This window comes from Equus caballus, chromosome 20 (genome assembly GCF_041296265.1).
Source record: "Equus caballus isolate H_3958 breed thoroughbred chromosome 20, TB-T2T, whole genome shotgun sequence".
NCBI classification, from domain to species: domain Eukaryota; kingdom Metazoa; phylum Chordata; class Mammalia; order Perissodactyla; family Equidae; genus Equus; species Equus caballus.
This window is the reverse complement of record NC_091703.1, coordinates 53437642-53461068: the sequence shown is the minus strand read 5'-3', so window position 1 is coordinate 53461068 and position 23427 is coordinate 53437642. Positions and strand designations below refer to the sequence as shown.

Genomic DNA, 23427 nt, shown 5'->3' with positions numbered 1-23427 from the left:
TCCAGAATCCACGGAAGCCCAGCCTCACACATCACTGCAGAACCATAAAAGGCTGAGAAGGAACAGCAACCAAAATGCCAACTTAATGTCTAGTTATAAGGACCAGAACCATGCTTTGAGCAGCCTTGGGTCTAACCAGAGACAGAAGTGGAGTTGCAAACAGCCTCAGATGGCTCCAGGATCTCCACAGTCATCCATTAAGCGAGAGGCCACTGGACCCACACCGATCTTTGTAGCCACATCGGCCAAGGAGCTTATCACTGTTTATAAAATCATATTTCAAGGAGTGGCACTACCAGCAGAAGCCTATTATTAGCAGCAATAATTTTAACATGGATTCAGATTTACCAGCAGTCAACACATATCCTCCCTATATTTAAGAAAACCTAACACACATAAATAGCATCTTGATATCCAGAAATAGGAGATCTGACATAATAAATTATGATAAATCTATACAGTGGAATACCATGCACCTATTAAAATAATTATATAGATATATTTACACTTATTGTTAAAGATGCACATGAAATATGTGTGGACTCCATTGTCTTTTCACTGTAGCTGCCCGGCACTTAGAGCAGTGACTGACTAGCACACAGTAGATGCTCTTCAAAGATTTATTGAACGAATAAATGAATGAAAGACACCATTACAAGGAAGAAGCAAGTTAAAAGTATGCATCCCCTTTTAGTAAATATATACATATGGCACAGAAAAACCATGGAATTCCATATAGTCAAAACATTACCACAGATATTGCTAAGTGGTGGGACTATAGAGGAATTTTACTTTTCTTCTAGGTAGATACTATCATTATAGCACTTTTCAACAATGAACATTTACTACTTTTGTAACTTAAAAAGTGAAGTTATTGCTATTCTACAAAGGAATGTTTGACATAAACATGTAAAAATTGGTAAAACATGATTAATTAGTACAATGGATATTAAGACACCCTCCCCCACAAAAAATACTTATAAAGGTATACATATTTGCATTATTCTGTGGATTTTGAGCTCAACTAGTTAGCCGACCATATTAATAAAATTATTAGTAGGAGTTACCTAGCTGTATTTGCCATAATGTAAGCAAACAGTCATGGCGGGGGGCAGCGAAGGGGAGAAAATTACATGACATCTACTGTTAAGGCAGTTGTCACGTTCTCTTAGCTTGGAAAAGCCAGTCTACACAATACTGTCAAGACTTTCCCCACAGCACACAAGCCCAAATGGCCTTAATAAATCAGTCAACCCCTGACCATATGGGTACCTGGCGTGGCTGAACCCTGACTATAAAACAGGTGAGGTACACCTCTGTGCCACAGACGTGCCAGGAGCACATGCCACCTTCCGGGCTCAGTGACCTCTCTACCTCTGAATCTTTTCCTCTGCAGCTCCCCATAATATCGACAGAAGGAGACAGGAAAGACAATCTTAATTTGCTGCTGTGCCCCAGGGAAGATAAGCAGAGCGTACTTCTCCGAATGCTTTCTTCTCTTCCTCCAGCTGGAGCTCTCTAGCTGGGATTCCTGAATTTTCTTTATTGTTACTTCCTATACCTCCCACACCTCAACTCGAGCAGGACTATTTTCAAAATGCATCATTGCAGACACAGCATGCACCTTCCACGTGCAATAAATAGCATCTGTGTTTAATTCTAGTGGGAGAATTCGGAGGAGCTGGGGACAGTTTAGAACACACTGGTCAATCAACGGGGTTGGGGGGTGTGATGACCATTTTTCTTCGGAGACTTCTTGTTTGGGTAAAGGTAAGCTCTGCTGTCTGGAATGCCTGTTAATTAAAGCCCAGAGACAGGAGTCTCCCAGGACTTTCCCTAAGAGCGTAACCACTGGCTTCATCAGCCGCGGTTTGGCTTCAGTTACGCAGCCTCCCAGCTTCATTTAGCCCTCTCGCCCACAGGAAGCTCCATCACCCATCCGCAAACCTGCCGGGACCGGGCCAGCCCAGGTGAAGCCTGAGGAGAGCTGCAGATTTCCACTGGCAGGAGATCAATCTTGCAATTGTACTTTGCATAGCAGAAGAATCTGATAACAAATGAAGCCTGGGCTGGAGCACTATGCGAGGAATGCAGTTTCCCTAGCTATTAACTTAACCCTTTTGCTGCTAAGGCAGTACACTCTCCCGCCGGTCCCAAGACCCAGACTTTTTATTTGCTACCAAGAATCAAGCAAGTCACTTCGTTCTCAGTTTCTCTTTAGATATCCTCCAGGCCTTAGTTCACCTCCACATCGGAGAAGGAAGCCTTCTCTGGGCCATCTTGATTTCTTTTCTCCCTGAAGGTTTATCTACCTATTCCACACATTTGGTGAGCAGAACGTCCGGACTCGTACGCTACTTCACTGTTGTGAGTGTAGGGCCTTGTCTCTCCTATGTATTGGGTTGCAAGCTCCTTGAGAGGGAGCACTGACTCACCCATCCTTTATTTCTCCCATCAGCAACTGCCAGAGTAAAGGAGCCCCAGAATGCATCAATCGACAATTGTTCAAAGACAGTGAAATAAGACTCTCCTTTGGTCCTCTTTACTTCTAAAGGTAAAACTGGGGAGATCTTAGATAATGAAAATGTGAGCTATTTTTCAAGAAGGAAACAACATTCGAGTTAGATGTTTTTTATCTGTGGGTGGTTCATCTACGTGATAGGTGTCCATAACGGTATTTAAATTGTTAACTAGATTTTCAATCACCAGCTCACTTTGCTCCATCTTCTGTTACCATCTGTACTTTTGTGCACAAGAAGGCCTAACAAAGATGCAGGAAACAGAGAGGTCAGGCAGAAGAAAAATAAAGTGAAATAACATTGGAGCTGGAATTAGGAGACCTAGTTTTTGATTCCTGTTGCATAGGAGAAGGCAGAACAGACTGTCCTGGTTCCCTGAACGAGCCACACATTTCGCGTCGCCAATGTTCATTGTACCCCTCCATGCCTGCAAAACCTGCTTCTCTCTCGCATTCGGGCTCAGATATAACCTCCTCTGTGAAGTGTAGCAACAGCCTCAAGCAGATTCATCATGTCCTGTTATACCCTCTTAGCATTATGCTGTAACTGGTGGTACGTGCATCTTTTTTTACATTAAATTGCGAAACTCATTGAGTTGCACGAGGAAATTACTCAAGACATTTTCAAAAGCATTTTAGTTTATGTTACTTGATTGTGAGAATAACTGAGGCATAGAGACTTTCAGTGACCTATTCAAAGCCCTAAACCAAATCAGCCCTAAGGTATGGGCAGACCCCACTGCTTCTGACTTTTGTGCCCCAAGAGCTCAGCTACCTGTGTCTCAAAAAAAGCAAGTCCATCAAACATGAGTGGAAAAGGAAGAGCTAGATCAGAAGTGAGTGCCTGGCTACCTCTGAGCTGATGATGGACCAGGAATCCTGGCTCACAGTCACATCCTGGGTGTGTTTCCAGAGCCTCACTCCCAGGACATTCCACGAGGGCTCTCCCGAGGGTACCCCTGAAGACTCCTCTCCACTTCCCAGCGTGGTTGCTTCTACAACTTGAAGTCGTAATCATAATCAGTAGCTGATTTGGCTAAAAACCATTAGTTATTCCATAGAGGAGCTTCATTTGAAAAGTTAATCTACTCAGTTCAGATCACTAACTGTGAACGGCCACACAGCTCCAGCTTTCACCTCCATATAGTACAACTACCCACCTGCCTAGCCTGCAAGTCCTACAAGGCAGTCATTACTCATCACTCAAGATTATTTTAGCTCCAAGATCTCAGACTTGAGCTTCCTCCTTCCTGATCACAACATTCCTGACCTCCACCTGTTCTACTTCCTCACAAGTGCTAACATACTCTGGGCTCCAGTCCCCCAACCTTTCTCCTCTCTTAGTCTACCTGACTCATCTGGCCCCACTGCCAACCCAACACAAACCAGCCCCAGTCCAGCCACTCATTTCTACCCTGGCCAGCCCTCCTCACCCTCCGCACCCTCCACCCCTTCACTGGGTCAGCCTGCACAGCCCCACCTCGATCACACCTAATTTCTCTTTTTTCCTCACCAGGTACTATGTACTGCTATGGAAAACCATAAAACATCATGAAACCATTATGAATTCATGGCTTTTAATCCTCAACCCAGACTTTACTAGATCCATCTGGATGTCCCAGCAGTGCCTGAAGCATTGTGTATATAAACCAGACTTCTCCTGCTGTACCAAGTTGTTACTGGTATCATCAATCTCCCAGTCATCAAGCCTTGAAATCAAAGTGAAATTTCTCCTCCTCTTCCTGCTTCCCTCAAAGCCCAAGCATCAAATCTTTTTTTTCTTAAACAGCAGGATATCCAAAATCTAGTCCTTCCTTTCACCTCCCCTGCAGGCTCACATACTGTCCAAGATAACCTCCTAACTGACCTTGCATCCTCCGATCTCCAGCTCCAGTTCCATCTTGTTTGATTTGGCTAAAGTTCAGCTCTGAAGATGACAGGCCTCAAAGCCACCAGGAGCCCTCTCCTCTCTGCCAACTAAAGCCCACACTCCTGAGGCTGGCAGGCACAGCCTCCCATGTCCTGGTCCTAATCTGCATCTTCAAGCATCACCCACTGCCTGCTTTCGTGCAGAAGAAAACAGTGAATAGAACAGAATACGTCAGGGTGTGCCCCACATCTTAGGCAGAAGAACCGACATGAAACTCCTGGTTCCTAAAATAAAAGACATTTCTTACCAAGGGTCATGTTAAAGCTTGATGACCACTGATCTATACCATTCGCTATTCTTAAACATGCCATGTGACTTTCTCTTTCATTTTGAAACTATGAAATATTTCAAGTATACAGAAAAGTATAGAGAATAATAGAACAAACAATTGTTTGTCAAAACTCTTGACATGTCAGATTTACTTCAGATTTAAACATCTCTATGTATATATATAAGGTGTGTATGTGTGCATATATGAGTGTATGCCTGTCTATAAAATAGATGCAACTGCGACCAAGCCTTCTGTCTCCATCCATTTCCTTCCCTCCCCACCAGCAGCAGTCATACACTGAATTTGGTGTTTTCTATTCCCACTAATGTTTTCACGTGAAAACATTATGACACTATAAAATTATATAACTACATGGAATAATATAATAAAAACATCATGAAACTAAATATCCATAAACTATATATTTTTTGTTTATTTTTAACCATTAGATAAATTTTGTACCTAACATTCTGCAGCCTTCTTTGTTTCATTTAAGATACGGGTTGTGTTTTTTCCACACTAATTGTGACGTGATGCTCTAGTTGATTCATTTTTTTCTGAATGTTTTTCAAATACCACAATTTATTTATTCCTCCTCCTGTGGATGGACACGCAGGTTGTTCCAGGTTAATTGCTTTGACAAACAGGGCTGCCGGGTAGTTTGTACACGTCTTCTTGGGTATATGCCAGGAAGGGGATTCCTCTTCAGGTCTTTGTCCAGGCTGTTCCCTTTACCTGGAATGGGCCCCTCCCGATCTCTACCTCGGAAAACTTTATCCATCCCTGCAGTCACCTCTCAGATGCTGGTTCTTCCAGGCATTCCAATTTACCCAGAAAAAGCAATATCCTCTGTCAGTTCTCCTGCAACCTTCAGTTTGCTTTACTTAAATGACACCATCACATATAACTCTGTGCTGTAGTTGTTTGGGTCCTTTTCTTATATCCCTAGTAGGCTCTAAGTTTCTTATAGGCAAGTACTGGGTCACATGGCATTAAATTTCCTCTCCTCCCCACTTAGAGCCTAGCACATGTATTTGCCCAGTGGACCCTCAGTGAATCCACTCATCTTTCCTTCTTTGCTGCTCAGTACTGCTCTCACCATCTAACGACATATATCTACACCTAATGGCTGTACATTCCCATGCATTATCACTTCACCATGGGGGTAAAGAGAAGCCTGTCTAGCACTGGCACTGTATGTTGGGAGAAACTGGAGGTACAGGAGGATATCTTTTTTGTTGTTGTTAAAGATTGGCACCTGAGCTAACAACTGTTGCCAATCTTTTTTTTTTTCTTTTCTGCTTTTTCTCCCCAAATCCCCTCTGCACATAGTTGTACATTTTAGTGGTGGGTCCTTCTAGTTGTGGCATGTGGAATGCTGCCTCAACGTGGCATGATGAGTGGTGCCATGTCTGCGCTCAGGATCCGAACCAGTGAAACCCTGGGCCGCCACAGCTGAGCGCGCGAATTTAACCACTCAGCCATGGGGCTGGCCAAGGGGGATATCTTGAGCTTGATAATCATCCAGGGCTAAATGACCATGGGCAGCTGCTTATGTATAAAGATGAAGAAAAATACTCTTCCTCCTCTCTTTATTGTCAAAGCATCCAAGATATTACATTTATGCAAAAAATTCCATAAGAATTTTGTTCAGAACTAAAAGAAATCAAACATTGGACAGACAAGATTACTCAAAAATGGGGGAGGGAGGGTGATTCTTGAGATTGGTGCTGTGCTTTTTCAGTCAACCAATGCTTACTGCCATCAGCATAGAAAGAACTCACAGAAGGAATCCATTCCTCCTCTCTACCTGGTCTCCAGGACCTTAGCCATCACTGTGTAACTTGAGCCTGGGGAGAGAGCCACAAACAGCCATGTGTGTTTTGAATGGCTGCTGGTGCAGCTTCAGAATCCTCGGCCAGGGCCAGGATTGTGGAGGGGCACAGGTGCCTGTCCACCCACAGATGTTCATCTCCCCTCCAAGTTCAGTGCATGGGGGTGGGGGATGGACAGGGACTTCTTCGTGATTCCAAAGTAGAGATGCATGCTCGTTATACATCTTTTTTATTAGACATGGAAAAGGGTAAAAAATCAGATATGGAAAAATCAGTTCAAGAACCCAGTGCTGCAAACTTCTTTCAAGTTTTTCATGAGTACAAAGTATTGGCTTAAATGATGGCAAGCTGATCCCTGTTTATCCCAGCCTCATAAATTAGTAAAAAATCTTGTCCAGGTCACTGGATTTTTATAAGCAGATCACCATTCCCTACCATATGACCCACCACAGAGAGAATATGAAGGAGTTTCAAACTTACATTGGAAATGGCCTAAACAACAACCTGCAAATTTACGAGTAACTGAAAAATCAAACTCCTGATTGTTATCGCTAAGGTACAGTTTATTTTAGAAAGGGCCACGTATAAGGACAACCATTTCTCTTTACTGTAACAGAACCTCAAGTCTCAGCTCACATCTGACTATACTCTGTGCAAGCGCTACCTGACGGCCTGGATTGTTTTTCTGAAGTGAAATGCCCACGGCCCAGTCTCTGACTCAGCAGCCAACAATGTAAACTTTACTGATACACACTACTTGATCATTGTCTCGGCATGGCCACACACCCGCTGCGGGCCCTGGAAGATTCAGACAATCACTATGACAGCAGCCAAGAGACAAAGAACTCCTTCCAGGTCTTGCTCAAATCTCACCTTCGCCACTGCCCTATTGATTGAATATTGCATTTGCACCCTCCCCAGCACGCCAGAGCCCCCTTACTCTCCTCAACGTTTTTTGTTTTCTGTAGTACTTTTCACTCTGTGATTTAACATATTATTTTATTTCTCACACTTCAAAAAAATTATGGTGGAATACACCTTACATAAAATTTACCATCTCCACCATTTTTAAAAGTACAGCTCGGTAGTATTAAGTACATTCACATCATTGAGCAAAGAATCTCCAGAACTCCTCATCTTTGCAAAACTAAAACTCTGTACCCATTAAACACCACCACCCCCATTCCTCACTTCCTCCAACCCCTGGCAAACAGCCTACTACTTTCTGTCCCTATGAATTTGACTACTCTAGGTATCTCATATAAGTGGAATCATACAGGATTTGTCCTTTTGTGACTAGCTTATTTCACTTAGCACAATGTCCTCCAGGATCATCCATGTTGTAGCAGGTGTCAGAACTCCCTTCCTTTGGAAAGCTGAATACTATTCCATTGTATGCATACACTGCATTTTGTTTATCCAGTCCTCTGCTGATGGACACCTGGGTTGCTTCCACTTTTTGGCTATTATGAATAACACTGCTATGAACATAGGGGTACAAGTATCTCTTCAAGACCCTGCTTTCAATTCGTATGGGTCTGCACTCAGAAGTAGAGTTGCTGGATCATTGGTCATTCTATTTTTAAATTTTTTGATGAACTGCCATACTGTTTTCCATAGCGGCTGCACCATTTTACATTCCTGCCGACGGTGTGCAAGAGTTCCAATTTCTCTCCATCCTTGTCAACACTTGTCATTTTCTGGAGTTTTTTTTTTTTTTTTATTGTAGCCATCCTAATGGGTGTGATGTTAATATATTATTTTTTTTATTATGTATAGTGTCTGTCTTCCCTAGTCACACTGCTGGCCCAGGATATAAGCCCCACTAGCAGAGGGATCTTTGTCTATTTCGTCCACTGCTGTATCCTTGCACCTAGAACAGTACTTGGTATATAGTAAATGCTCAGTAAACATTCATTATGAGAATGAATAAACGAATGGGTGGTAGACAGACACACTGAAAGTATACTGGCCTTTACATTCCTTTCCAAGGAATTGGAATTACATTCCAAGGAATGTAAATATACACATACACACACATTGCCTTTACCCAAGTTACTTAGGACCTTTCGAAAACAATTATCCCTTTACAAATAGTTGCTTAGTGTCTACTATGTGCCACTACTATGTTCAGTATTATTCCAATGGAAATTCTGAAACATATGAGATTCAGTTTTTTGGAGAGCTCACAAGAAATCCATAAGTAAACCAACGAGACAAGCTACAGTCCACAGAAAGCGTAGTTATTATCTGGCATGGAGTACATCCAATGCCCATTTGATATCTCTGCTCAGCTGTAACCAAGATATCTCAAAATGAACTCGACCAAGAGATGGGAGCTTCCGGAATAAACCTGCTTCTCTCCTATGCTCCTTCTTCCCATCTCAGTAAATGGCTGCACCCAGGTGCTCAAGCCAGACACCAGGGACATATTTTTCCCTCATCTGAACCTGGGACTCTTCTCATCCAGTGGCCAATAATAATTATTATAATGACTCACATATATTGAGCACTTATTCTATGCTGGGAACAGATCCACGTTCCTTGCATGTTATTAACTTAAATTCCTCACAATCCTAAGAAACGCAACACAGGTGAGGAAACAGGTTAAGTTCCTTGCCCAAGGTCACCCAGCCAGGAAGTGGTGGAGCCAGAATCTGTACCCAGGGAGTCTTGCCCCAGAGGCCATGAGCTGAAATTCCACACTATTCAGGAGATGCCTTCTGTTTCAACCTCATTTATTGAAAATCATTCTAAAACATATTAGATCACTGTCGCTCGTGAATATCATTTTGATAATTCAGAACTGTAAAGGTCCTTCATCTCTGGATACCTGTAATCATCATGCGGCTTGGATAATGGAGGTACCAATGATCGAGAAGACCGGACAGTGTCTATGGTGAGCCTAGGCCCTTCCTGGAGAGTTGCTCTTAAAAGTTCTAATAGAACTTTATTTTCCTGTGTTTTGATGTTTTTTCTACAAAGTGGAATAAGCCAGTGAAAAAGTAGTTTAACTAAAGTCTTTGATTAACTAAAACTAAGTCGAAGTAGAGACACTGTCATTAATATCAACAAGGCACATCCATTATAAATACCATTTAAAAATGGACAACTTTTTCTTCTTTGACGTTGTATTGATCTTGGAGGCAAAGTGAACTGGAAGGCAGAAGGCCCAAATCCTACTCTCATCAAATTAAATGAATCACAAACTTAAAAATAAACCACCATCCTTCTGGCACCGGCAGTGCCATCTGTAAACTGAGAATAATAAAGGCCAACAAACTGAGATTTCCGAATTAACGCTGGAAAAAAAAAAAAAAAGGGAATGTAATTACAAGCAGAAGACAACATGGGTGCTGGTCCAGAAAGTGTCACTTCCAAACTTATTCAGCGTCTAATAGCCACCATTATAAGTTTACCATCAAGTGAACTCAAGTAAGATGCTTTTAAATAAGATGATTTTAACCCAAAGGGTGCATTTTAAAGTCCCCAGGGTGCCTTTAGAAAACAAAAGATGCAGTACCAGCCAGAAGCTATTCCTGCAGATCATATGGTCCTGAGAAGAGACAAGCACTCATTGTTACCAGAAAATTCAAGGTCACTGCTTGCAGTTTCCTTACCACCACCCCAGTGCTGCCTTCAACAAAGGACTGCAGTATCTACTGAAAAGTTGCAATTATTCCCCAGCTGGCCATTTCAGCCTCACTGGCCACTCCTCCCTCTGGAGAATTCAATTACTTCGGACATTCCCAAATCACAACAGCAAATGATGTTTTCTGGCCCTTTTTTTCTATGACATCCAAAAAAGACGGAGAAAGTAAAGAATAATCACAAACCAGAAGCAATTTCAGCTTAACTATGATTTTTAGACAAGCAGTACTAGATATGAGTACACGCTTAAGGGAGGGGGGCTCTAAATTTAACCTGATTTTTAAAAAATACTTGGCCAATCTAATGTTTGGACCTGCATGGATTTTCCCCTCCTCTCCCCTCCACTACCTCCAATATCCAGCTGAGACTTCTGAAATGGAAAAGGGCCTCTGTTGGTCCTTGCTGTTAAAGCAAAAGCATTCCAAAATGAGCCTTGGTTTTTCTTGCAAAAGAATGTGCTGTTGATTAAAACAACAAGACAAAACCACACGAGTGCATACACAGCCTGATCTTCACCACCCAGATGGCAGCCCTCTGTCAATCTTCCTGGAGACAGCCAGGCCCAGAGCAGCCCGCGCAGCTTCTGCCTGCACAGCTGGTCAGGCGTTCATGATTTCTGGTGACCACAGACCAGCCTAAGCCATTCCTACAGCTCAGTACATTATCTGTAATATGGTCATGAATACTTAAAACATCTGTCAAGGAAGTCCTGTTGCCTCATAGGTGTTAGCTTAACACCCTCCAAATTTCTTCAAAAGTAAAGAGAACTGTTGGTCAGCTGAGAGTGAGTGAATTACAACTAGGCACTAAGTTTCTTGCTCTCGCACCTCATTAAACGACCCTAAATCTAAACTCAGCTTAATACAACTGCTACACCAGATTAGGAACTCCTCACGGACAGGCTCTGGGCTTCCATTTCCTTCATATTCCCCTTGAGCATTCAGCATTCCATTTCTCCCACAAAAAGAATGACTTTAATTAGTCTTACTGACTAACCAATCTACTAACCCACTGAAGGACCCACGATGGGTTGAAAAGGGCGAGTCACGATCCCCGTGTCCTCCATGAACTATGAGCACTTAAAACATTTTCCCCTGTCATCTGCTTTCCAGAGAGCATTCAGCATTCTCTGGTGGTAACATTTCCCCACCCTCTGATCTGCTTCTTGGGGAAAGAGGAGCGCTGGTCTCTCGCTGTTAGTGACCAAATGTGACCGCTGGCAGAAAGGTTCCGGGGCTTCAGTGTGGGAAGAGGCCTAAGGACCACGGACTCAGGAAACGACAAATAGATTTCACCCCTGTGCCAACCCTGTTGGTAGCACTTCCCGGAGTCCAGGACTGAGAGGCATTCCAGGCCTGGGTAGAGCTCGGAGGGGAGCCGCTGAGATCAATTTACGGTGTCTGCCACAGGCTCCTGAGGGAGACCAGGCTCAGGAGGGAGCCGCGGCACAGAGCACGCATCTGTCATCCCTGAGCGCACTCTACTATGAGAGCTAAGCGACTTGCAGTCCACTGTTGTCCTTACTTGACTTTTTTTAAAAGTTGAAGTGCTTCAGTCATAAAAATCTATTTCAAAACACTTGCCACAACAAATATTTTTTTAAAAAGTATTCCTTGAAAAGGACACCAGTTGAGGTCCCAGAGGGAGCCAAAGGTGGAATTTCTAAGCTCTTCCTCAACTGCACCTTGACAAGTACCACCTTTTGGTGCCCCACAGGTGAGAGGGTTAAGAAGGAGCTGGACAGTTCTCCAGCAGTTAACTGGCTTCTGTGATGGGACCGCATGGGGATGGGGGAAGGCAAAGAAGCCGAGGTATGAGAATCAAGTCAATGTCAGGGATCCCAAAGACGAAGGAAAGTATTCAGCAGAAAAAGCCAATGCGATGTTTGTTTTGATAGGAGAAATGGAGAGTCAATTTCTTGACTTTGAACCAGCAAAGCTCTCTTGATCAATCAGCCAATAGTATTCACTTGCTTTCTGCTCTGTTCTTAACACTGATTGGCCAAGTGGGCGTATACAAGGCAACATGGTTCCTTTCATACCAGCTTTATACTCTCTCTCCTTCTCCCCTGAGGTGGGCTGGGACGCCAGGGGCCAGGGCAGCTCTCTGGAGAGACAGAGTTGGCCTCCCAACGTCTACTCTGTGTTGTCAGCCAACTGGCTCCCAGGTGAGGAGAACATTTTTGGCAGTAATCGTAGTACACAGCAGGCAAGAGACCTTAAGAAAAGGCAAGGGAGAGGAGGCAGCCATGTGATTCCAGAGACAAATAAACGCAATTAGCTGTGCTGGAAACAAACTGAAAAGACTCAGTGGGAAGACGCTGACTCCTTCTGCCAAGAGAGAAAACCAAAGGAAAATTCATTTTAAAAGAAACCTTTTACTACCCTGGGCAGCCACGGCCCAATGACAATCACATTTCCTGTCAAGTCCTTTTCCTTGTGGGTTTCTCTGACATTTCAAACACTATTACAATAATGGTGCTTTATCAGTTTCTCTGCCCAAATAGAATCCACTAATATTTCAGGCAGGTCCTTTCATTCCTGGAGATGACAATTCCAAGCCTTGCACAGCCATTCTGTCCCTATGAACGTAAACAGACCCAATTTACAGCAACGGTCGGCCAGCTGAATCCACAGAAATCAATAGTCATGTCCCTGGGAGTTTGCTCTGCTACTCCCAGGATCCAGTTCCACGGTGTAGCATCAGCCACAGCAGAGAGATCTAGTGGCAGCCACGCAGCATGGGGTTAAAAGGACGGGCTCTGGAGTCAGGCAACTGGGTCTGAAGCCTGACTCTGCCACTTACAAGTTAGGTGACCTTGGCAAGTAATTTAATCTCCTTGTGTCTCATTGTCTTCATTTATAAAAGAAAGGTATAATGGTACCTGACTAATAGGGCCGTTGTGACATTTAAAGCATTATAATAAAAGAGTCCTTATCTTTTAGAAATACATTCTGAAATGCGCACAAATAATGATAGGATTTCTGGATTTGCTTCAGAATCCTCTGGAGGTAAGATATACACAAAGAAGCTGGCCATGAGTTAATAATGTTGAAGTTGGGGCATGGGCATGTGGGGGCTTATTATACCACCCTGTCCACCTCCGCCTGTTTGAAATTTCCTATAATAGAAAGTTCAAGACAGAGAGAAGATAATACGGGTAAAATTGTTAGCACACAACATGTGCTCAAGAAATGTAAACTGTGATAGCTCAGAGAGGGTCTTGAAGACATTGTTTCTAGGTCAAAGAGGCACTGTGAGAGCAGCCTGCCCCTCTAGAAACATGAGTACGTTCCGGGGCCAGCAATAGGGGAGAAAGGGCACCCACCGAGAGCTTCACTGTCACTCCAGGCCATGCATTATTGCCCCAGCTCTTCACCATCAAACGTGTTTTAAATTGATTATTTTTAGTTCTCTGTGCTTTGAAAGTTTACTAAATCAACCATATCCACTAAATATTCACTACCCCATACCTTTTACTCAGATACACATCATCACAAGTCAGAGTTTCAAGTCAGCTTTAGAGGAGCTGGCAGGTGACTCCAAACCAAGCTGCTATCACCCAGAGGAAAGCAAAGCATTTCCAAGTTTTAACAGCTTGAGTAGCTCTCTGACGCACACATACCACTTTTATAGGCATGTGAAATAATGAAAAAATGCTCAATGCACATCGACACCATCTCTACATCCTGTCCTCTGCCACCAGAGTCTATGCCTCCAGTAGGTTCAGGGAACCACATATATAAATTCAGTCAGTCCCAGAAAATCCTAGCTTCTGGAATCCCTTAGATAGGGTGATGAGCTGGACAGACAGAACACCCCACCCTGGCCAAATTCCAGGCTAGATACGCACTCTAAGGGAGCTCTTAACTAAACCCAAACTCGTCTGCTCCACGCCCTCTCACAAACAAGGAATCCGCCAGCTCTGCCGCTCACTGACTCTAACGCCCTTGGGCTAGCCACTTCATCTCTGTTTTCTCATTGGGAAACCGGGATATCTCCCTCCTAAGGTTGTTTCAGAGAATAGAGATAATTCAAATAAAGTGCAGTGCACAAGGCCTGGCACAGAGTAATTGCTCAATACATGGTAGCCACTTTATATCTTATGTGCCTTTATGTACACATGGATGCATCATTACCTCCTTTGGAATCTGGTTAATATATTTAGACACAGTGGTTCTCCAGACCATGAGACCTTTCACAGCCACATAATTATAAACGGTTTAATATTTTCTTTCTCTTTCACGTGACAAAATTTTGATGCTGGTGCACTCAATCTTGTCCTCCAGAGCTCCTGTACAGATAACTAGGTTGCTGCTGTCAATACCTGCATGTTCTTTCCTACAGGATTCTTCCCTCTCTCCTTTCATACATGTTTTGTGACAGTGTCTTTTAAACAGAAAAATTATAAAAAGTAAAAAGTAAGAAGAAAAATGTGGTCCAATTCAAGTCTAGCAAGGCCATTTTATCACTATCATGAAATGCTTGCTGAATGTCCACTGTATATACACTGTGGGGGGGGGGGGTTGTCAATGGGTGACATGAATGTGAATAACAAACTGGGACCCCACTGGCACAGACTGTAGGGTAATCCGGTGGCAATGAGGCTTCTCCAGGGAAGTTCAGAGTGAATCTAAAATCTTTATCTCATCCTTATTCTTTATTTTCTCTCTCTCTTTTTTTCTTTTTAAGATTTTTTTATCTTTCCGCGCCGAGGATCCAAAGCAGCGAAACCCTGGGCTGCCGAAGCAGAGTGCGCGAACTTAACCACTCGGCCATGGTGCTGGCCCCCTCATCCTTATTCCTAACCTTACCTAAAACCAGCTCTCTTTCCCCCATCCTGATTTATTTTTCTTCATAGTATTTTTTTTTTTTTTGAGGAAGATTGGCTCTAAGCTGATATCTGTGCCAATCTTCCTCCATTTTGTATACGGGATGCCGCCACAGCATGGTTTTGATGAATGGTATATAGGTCCACGCCCAGGATCTGAACCTGCAAACTCTGGGCTGCCTGAAGCAAAGGGCATGAACTTAACCACTAAGCCACCAGGCTGGCCCCTCTTCATAGCATTTTCACTACCTAAAATTATCTATTTCCTGACTTACTTGTTTATTGTCTGTCTCCCCCCAAGAGAACATATGTTACACGAGAGGAGGGATCTTGTTCATCTCTGGATCTCCGACACCTAGAACGGTGCCAAGCACAGAGCACACCCTTGAAAAATCTTTTTAATGAATGATTTCATTTCCTTCTTCCTTTCTCCAAACACCCAACTGCAAAAAGGAACCTAGATCTGAAATCCTGCCCTATCTATTCCTTCTGTAGCTGAGCCCTGTGACCCAGTGCAGAAGACAGAGTATAAACAAATAAACACGTAAGATGTGAAGTGGTGCCACGTGATATGAAGAACAGGGAAGAAGGATGAAGCGATTTCCTCAGGCCTCACATACACATATACTGTTCCGACGTGGCCCTCTGTGCTGTTTATCCCATCAGAAACACCCACCTCTCAATCTAAATGTTACCCCAGCTCTCACTTGGGTTGCTGCTCCTGAATTATACTCCGACTGTACGAGTCACACTGACTTTCCCTTTTCTAAGCCGAGTGGCACAACCTACTACCATTGCTTCACAGCCCAGCACTTAATGTCTAAGGACTTCTCTCTCTTTCATGTGAGAAAAATTTGATGCTTTGAATGTATTATAGGCTCCTTAAGCCCAAAAACCATGCTTCTGCTTCTCTTGTACCCCTCCAAGTATCCAGCCCAGGGTTAAGCACTTATAAAGTGGCCGAAAAGTCCCTGCTGATGAACTGACAGATTTAGCATTTGAACCCCTCCTCTGCTGCTCTGGGAGGATTCCACTCACACCCTAAGAACATCTATTTGCTTTTTCTCCTTCTTTCTCTCAAGTGCTCCTCTGTCAGAATGACTCTGTGGCTGCAAAGATCTAAAATATGAACATCCCAGATGAGAGAGAAATTGTCAAGGACACTGTGAATTGACAGCGGACACTCAGATGGTGGCATTACTTCTGGGGATGTATGCCCTAAACAACTAGTGATCATTCAGGATGTTTTAAAGAGAGAGAGAGGAAAAAAAGGCCATGCAATTCAAGAAATACCTACAGCACTTCATGAATTAACCTGAATCTCTTCACCAAACCAAGATTTGATGAATCAGTTTCTGCCTTCCTGAAATGCTGCCCAGTTTCACTGACATTCTTGGAGCTTTACCTGAACCCGTCTGGACGAGATTCTAGTACTGCAGCCAATTCCAGCATCGGCAGTAGCCCATGAACGAAACGGGCTAATTCCACTTTCTAAAGTGCTCCAGGTTCCTGGCAACTCAAGACAATAATATTAATGTCTTTATCTTGCTTAAGTGCAGGAATAAAGAAGCTAAGATGAGATTCCTGGAATAAATTCTTTGGACAGTTACATACACCAGGGAGAATACAAATTTTCTAATTCAAGAGCCATTTCACTCCAACATTGATTTTACATGATCCTCCCTTTTCTTCCATATTTTATACAACTTTACCAATCCTCTTTAGAATGCATCTAAAAAGAAAATGAGAAGATAGTTTTGACCAAGAAAAAGTTTCATTTCTCACAAAAGTATGATCTACGGGCAGTATTCAGCAGGGTATGTGTATTTTAATTCCATCTACAATTGGTTTGGGTAAGTGTAGCCCTCTTCCGGTTTCCAGACTGTAGACTTATCTTTAACCTCTTGGGGATTCTCTTAGACTCCAAAGAGCACGTGCTGAGGATGGGACAAATAGAGTTTCAAGCTACCGATGAAAACATCTTTCATCCTTGCTTTTCTTAATCTCGAACTACATCACCCTACAAGGATAAATGTTACTGCCCTTAATGCTAGCTGTCTCAAGACCAACAAAAACCTCTTAAGTCAATAACCCTCGCTCCAATCTCCCTCAAATTCTTACAGTCCTAGGAACAGGGCATTGGTTAAACTCAGGAGTCAGCTCAGCCTGGAACGGGGGAGAGCTAGCCTTGGCTCTTCTCTGGGTTTGCTCGTCTTGAAATCCTGAAGTCTCCCATTTCCTCTATTATATATTAACACTCATCATAATTATTCTTAATCCACTCATTCAACAAATACTGTTCTGATATTGAACGTTCCTCACCTAAGAAACTAGGGAAAGTTTATTAGCTATCTAGACAGCTTGGAAGCTTGTACTCTCCCAGACAGGCAGAGAAGAAAAGTCTTCCATAAGCCCCAGGCTTAACTCACCCCGATCATCCAGCCCACTGACTCAGAGCAGACAGCGGTCCCCCACCTTTGGGGAAGTGGGGTTTCTGAATGTCATGTGGGATAACGTGAAGACTAACTTTTCCACTGCAAGCTTCTGAGGTGGTAACCAACCAGCCCCCTCCTATTTATACATGGCCTGAGCTTTGCATTAGCCTGGCGATTTCAGCCCTGTGCACAGGTATCAGAAAGTCACGATAAACACTTTCCCCACCCATCTTTGAAGCAGAGTGTCATCTCAAAAACTTACCTCCAAACTGTAAATTCCACAAGGGCAAGGATTGCATTTTTGCTCATCAATCTATTCCCAGTATTTAGTACAGACCCCAGCCCTTAATATTTGGTGAATGAATGAATGAACAAGATATAATTTTATTGCCAGACCACTGAGAAGTCCATCAAGATCTTACTCCATAAGGGTTAGTGTTCAGGTTCCTTCTCAGCCAGGACTCCCTAAGTCACACCATGGATTTCAGCTGTTCATGGCAGTAAGCATCACAAACAGCTCGGATGGGGTCTGGGCAGCAGAGAGGGCTTTCCTCCCTTCTCGCTGGGACACGGAGGGTTCCAGCCACACACACGAGGAAAGCTGAGCAGAAGCCACAAGTACTAGAGTGTTACGGACTGAATGTCTGTATCCCCCTTCCAATTCGTATGTTGAAGTCGTAACCTCCAGTGTGATGGTACTGGAATGTGGGGCTTTTGGGAAGTAACTAGGTTTAGATGAGGTCATTAGGGCTGGGTCCCATGATGGGTTTAGTGCCCTTATAAGTAGAGGAAGAGAGAGAGAGCACACACTCTCTTTCTCTCTCAGGCTTTCTCTCTCTCACTCGCTCGCTCTCTCAACCAGGAAGAGGGCCCTCACCAGGAACTGAATCTGCCGGCATCTTGATCTTGGACTTCTCAGTCTCCAGACTGTGAGAAATAAATGACTGTTGTTTAAGCCGTCCCATCTATGGTATTTTGTTACGGCAGCCTGAGCAGACTAAGACGTGGGGCCATTTTCCCGCTACTTAAACTGGCCCCAGAGACAGGAGTGTAGAAGCTAGAGACATGCCAACAAACTAGTACTGGGGCAATAGGGAGCACAAATAGAGAATTTGGCCTTGCTTTCCAGGCCCAGCTCTGCTCCTTGGGCAAGTCACAACCTCTCTGTGCCTCAGTTTCCACATTACTGAAATGGGGTTAATAGTACCTGTCTCCTAGGATTGTTCGGAGAATTGCATGAGGTGGTACAATACACTTCCTAACAGTAGCAAGTGCTTAGTCAACAGTTGTTATTTTCACAATGCTGAAGCCAGACTCCTGCTCTAGTTGCACTTCCTTTCTCAGAGGGTCTGCTAATCACAAGAGACAGACAGATGTGCTAGACAGAGCCGTGTACGGTAATCAGAAGCCCTGGATTTGAGTCCCTGTTTTCGCCATTTTCTCATCGCAAGTTTAACAAATTTCTTACCCCTCTCCAACTCCAAGTGTCCTTCATCTGTAAAAAAATACATGACGATATCTGCGTTCTACACTCATAGGATGGTTGTAAAAGTTGAATTTGACAAAGTAAATAAAAGCCCTTTGAAATCGGTCCAGCAGATGTTTGCACAGAAATGTTGAAGGAGGTAAATTTGTCAATATTAACTAAATAACTTTAAGGCTCTAAAACAATGTTTTTCAAAATTTTTTGACTGCAGTCCATTAGAAGAAATATATTTTACATTGCAGACAGGCATATATTCATCACTAAAACAAAAGCTTAACAAAATGATACTTATATTACTTTGATATTTGGTTCTCTTTTTTTACTTTTCTTTTTTTTTTTTTAATGAAGTCATGAATTTTGCAAGTCATGGTCCTGACGCTCAGGTCTCACCAGGCATCAGAATAATCTGAGGAGCATTTAAAAATCTGATGCCCAGGCCCTACCTACCGAGATTCTGAATCAATGGTTTGGGGCGGGGCCAGGACATCAGCATTCTTAGACAGCTCCATGTGATGCTATTGTCCGGCCAGGACTGAGACCCACGGAACTAATGGTTCCTAGCTCACAGCTGGAAAACCACTGTGTTATTTACACCCCAATCTACTAAACACTGCACCCAGAACGCTGGCCCCCCACCCCGCTGAAGATCTGCTGGTTACTCTGAGTGGATTACTCACTCCTGTGGCCCCAGTGGGCATGAGGAAAACACAGAGAGGCAGGAAGATCAAAGCCCAGGCTTTACGGGAGGGCCCCCTTCTCCTCCCAGATGGCCGGAAACCCCTTCAGAGCAAAAACTGGAGTGGTTTCAGAGGATTTTGTTAAAAGTGAAGGGATGCCTACAAGAACTCTTTGCTTGAGTAGGAGGGGCGAAGGAAAAGCAAAGGGAAACTGGCAGACTTCACTGCCTGCTCAAGCAGCAGAGGAAGCTCTGATCATGCACGGACAGGGGTCCAAGGAGAGCCTGGAGATAAGCTCAGTGCCGGGGGGCTTCCTGGCCTGGCCATCTCCTCCTTCCTGATGCATCCAGATTAAATAGAAAGTTCCTCCATCCTCCGTTCATCTCTGCTTTACACAAGAGAGGTCTGGGGGACTGCCCTGGTCACCTGGTTGGAGGGATGTGCAGCCCACAGTTAGCTGCCTAGCAGGACCAGGGCAGAATCTGGGCCAGAATGCAGAAGGAACCACGGATGCTGGAGGTCATCAGGCTATGTCCTTGCCCTACTCTGGGACACCTGGATGGGATCAAGAAATCTAGACTGGTCCTGTACACAATGGGTTAAAAACCAACACTATCTGTTTGAAGTACAGCCCCTGGATTTACTAACCAGCCATAATACCAAGAGTTACCAATTACCAGGCAACTTCTGTGTGCTAAGCACTTTATACACTCTACCTCACTGAAGTCCACAATCTCACTCTCTTCAAACATGCATTTTATTATAGAATCTCAGGTCTAAGAAACTCACCCAGGGTTGTGCCAGGATGCGAATGCTGGCTGATCCTCACTCCCGATCCCATGCTCTAGAACAGGGTTTCTCAGCACTCCTGACATTTGGGGCCGGATAATTCCTTGTTTTGAGAGGCTGTCCTATGCATTATACAGAGCTTAGTAGCATCTCTGGCCTCTATCCATTAGATGCCAGTAACATCACTCCCTCTCTAGCTGTGACAATCAAAAATGTCTCCAGAATTGTCAAATGTCCTGAGCGGGTGCAAAATGCCCCCTTCTCCATTAAGAACCACTGCTCTAGTCTGAACCACCATGCTGTACTGTGTCCTGGTACTTTATAAGTACATAATCCACTACTCAGAAGGCAGACAGAGTGAGAAGAAACACTGTCATGGAGGTGACCATCAGAACACTCCCGGAAAATACGGTACAACAGCAATGATAACTCCTATCCTACAGTTTAGTATCACTTCCAATTCACAGGTACTTTGATAGCCCTTATCTCCTTACATGGCATCCGGGTGCACAGAGGGACCTAATCCTGAAAGAGTTAATCCATCTCAAAAACACGAACATTATTGAGCGATCTATATATTTAGCCTTCTCCAAGAAATTGAGGAAAAAGAACATGGAGGGAAATTCATACTAATCCTTAGCCCCATGAGCCATTAGGAGAAAAAACTTTTGCCAATGCATCATCCTGAGAGCACCTTATGTGAACTTCTGGAAGACAAATCTATTCCTTGGACCCCTCTCTAGTTCCTGCACAAACTTGCCTAAAACACAGAGAACTCTCACTAATGTCGAACATTTCATGAAACATCTATTTCATAGCAATGCCTAATTGATTAAAAATAAGAAAAAATTATATTCTCACATTTTTGTATCTTCCTAATTTACATATTTTAATAAATTTCACAAATCAGAAAAAAATTAATGTCAATATTTATGAAAGAGCTGAGAGCCTAGTGCCAGGTGATTCTTCCCTGTCATTTAAAAAACAAAGCTGAGCAAAACTCAAGTTTAACTGAAACAAATAAATGTCCACCAGAATCACCCCTTTCAATACAGGCCATGAGAACTGTAGCTATTTCATTAGAATATTTTATCGGATCAAGGAAAAAAAGTTACAGGAGAAGCTATTAAATCTTTTTCTTTCAGACTTTCACCAAATCATTATACCTAATACACGATCAAAACAGGAATGCTCATTTTTAAAAACATCTGAATTCAAAATAAAGTAGCTAGCTACAGTTGTCGTTAAGGTCACTCCTGAAGAACTGGTAAGAGGCCAGAGAGTAAAAGCACAATTTCTCATCCACATATTTATTCACCAAGCCCAGCCAAAGAGAACAGCATTACCTGGGAAACGATAAATTTGTACATGGCTTCAGAGGAATCTTAACATGAAACTATCAATGAACAATATTAATAACAAAATAGCTAGAGAGTGTTAGGCACTTACTATGTATCAGGCACTGAACTCAGTGTTCTACATGCATAAATCTTATTTAATCTTCATCCTAACCCCATGAGTACCTACTCATTAGCATCTTCATTTTAAGGTAAGAAAACTGAGGCCAAAAGAGATAGAATAACTTGCCCAGGATCGCAGCTAGATCAAGATTCAAGCGATGGTTGTACAAAGCTTTATGTTAGATAACCTGAAAAAAAATTGGGAATTCAGGCAAACAGCGGAAGAAAAGGGATATCTTAAGTTAATTTTTCACACTGTGTGTCTTGGAATCCCAAAACTGAAGTGGATTTTCAGCACTTATTCTCTTCCCCTCGCCTCTAGATAGATCCTTTCACATAAAAACTCAAGTGCCAGGCATTCACTACATACGGATTAAGTGACTTTCTGGGTATCTTTTTTGGTGAGAAAACAAATCTTTTGTTTGTTTTGTTTTCTGTAAAATGCACAGTGATGGAAACTGCCTGGTAAATACTACCTGGAAGGTGGAAAGAAAGGCTTATTTTCTCCAGCCCAACAGGCCATAAGGTATGACAATAAGGTGATAAGACCAATTTTGTGACATACAGACCAGGGCATAAACATCCAAATGAAAGCTGCACCTCAATTACTTTCCAATCCTAACCACATACACGTACCTTTACTGGACGTCCCCTTTAAGGCTGCCAGTCCTTCAAGAGGACTTTCATTACTCTAATGGGCATCCTTCCTATTGCAACCTCAATTCCCCACCTCAGAAGCCAAAGGTAGCCCCACACACTATTTGGCTTTTTCCCAGCTAAGGAAGGTGTGCCATCAAGGAGGTAATTCAGTAAATGCGCTGCAAACTCTGAAGGCAACTCCAAAGCAGGAACTCCAAAATTATTCTCAGCAATGACAGCATCACTAGAATTAGTACCCAGCTTGCCAAGAGGAGGCTTCTGAAGGGGAGAAACACTCATTTGAATGTACAAATACTGGCATATTTATTTTAACTTTTGGATAAAGAATTGGAAGAATCAGCTAGCTTTATGGCCAAGTGAATAATGTGCTGCTGCGATCATGATAATGCAGATTTTGGTGCAAGGTTCCGACCACCCCCTTAATGAAAAAAAGGCTTGTCCTGAAATGATACTCATGAAACGAATAAAACACTTTCCCGTTAACTTGCCTAATTACTGAAGAGATTTCCTTTTCATGAAGAAAAGAAATGAGCTAGTTGCCAACACAGTCCTTGATCTGCCCAGAAAGTTCAGTCTCCGTGTGTGTCCGAAGATGGACCTACATGCAGAGCACGGAAGAGAGTGGGGGGCATCTCTCTCCCTTTGCCCCCCCAAAGCCCAGGAACTTTCCAATGAAGAAATCCACAGAATGGGATTCCCAGGTCCTCGGCCTTCCTGCACTCTAGCTGTTATACCAAATAATTAAACGAATTACCATACATAATTAACCATATAGGACAAGTTAATGTGTCAACATTATTTAACTAATTAAAGGGAGCCAGGCACCCAAGGCAAACAACAGGAAAAAAAAAAATAAAACAACAGACTGCACTGGTCATTTGCTT

The 23427-nt window shown here is 43.2% G+C and overlaps 1 protein-coding gene across 2 annotated transcripts in view; it reads right to left on the bottom strand.

The window, feature by feature from the left end:
* The window catches only part of PAQR8 (progestin and adipoQ receptor family member 8), a 38501-nt gene that overhangs the window by 13374 nt on the left and 1700 nt on the right, over nucleotides 1–23427 (bottom strand). The gene's annotated exons all lie outside the window — the stretch shown is intronic.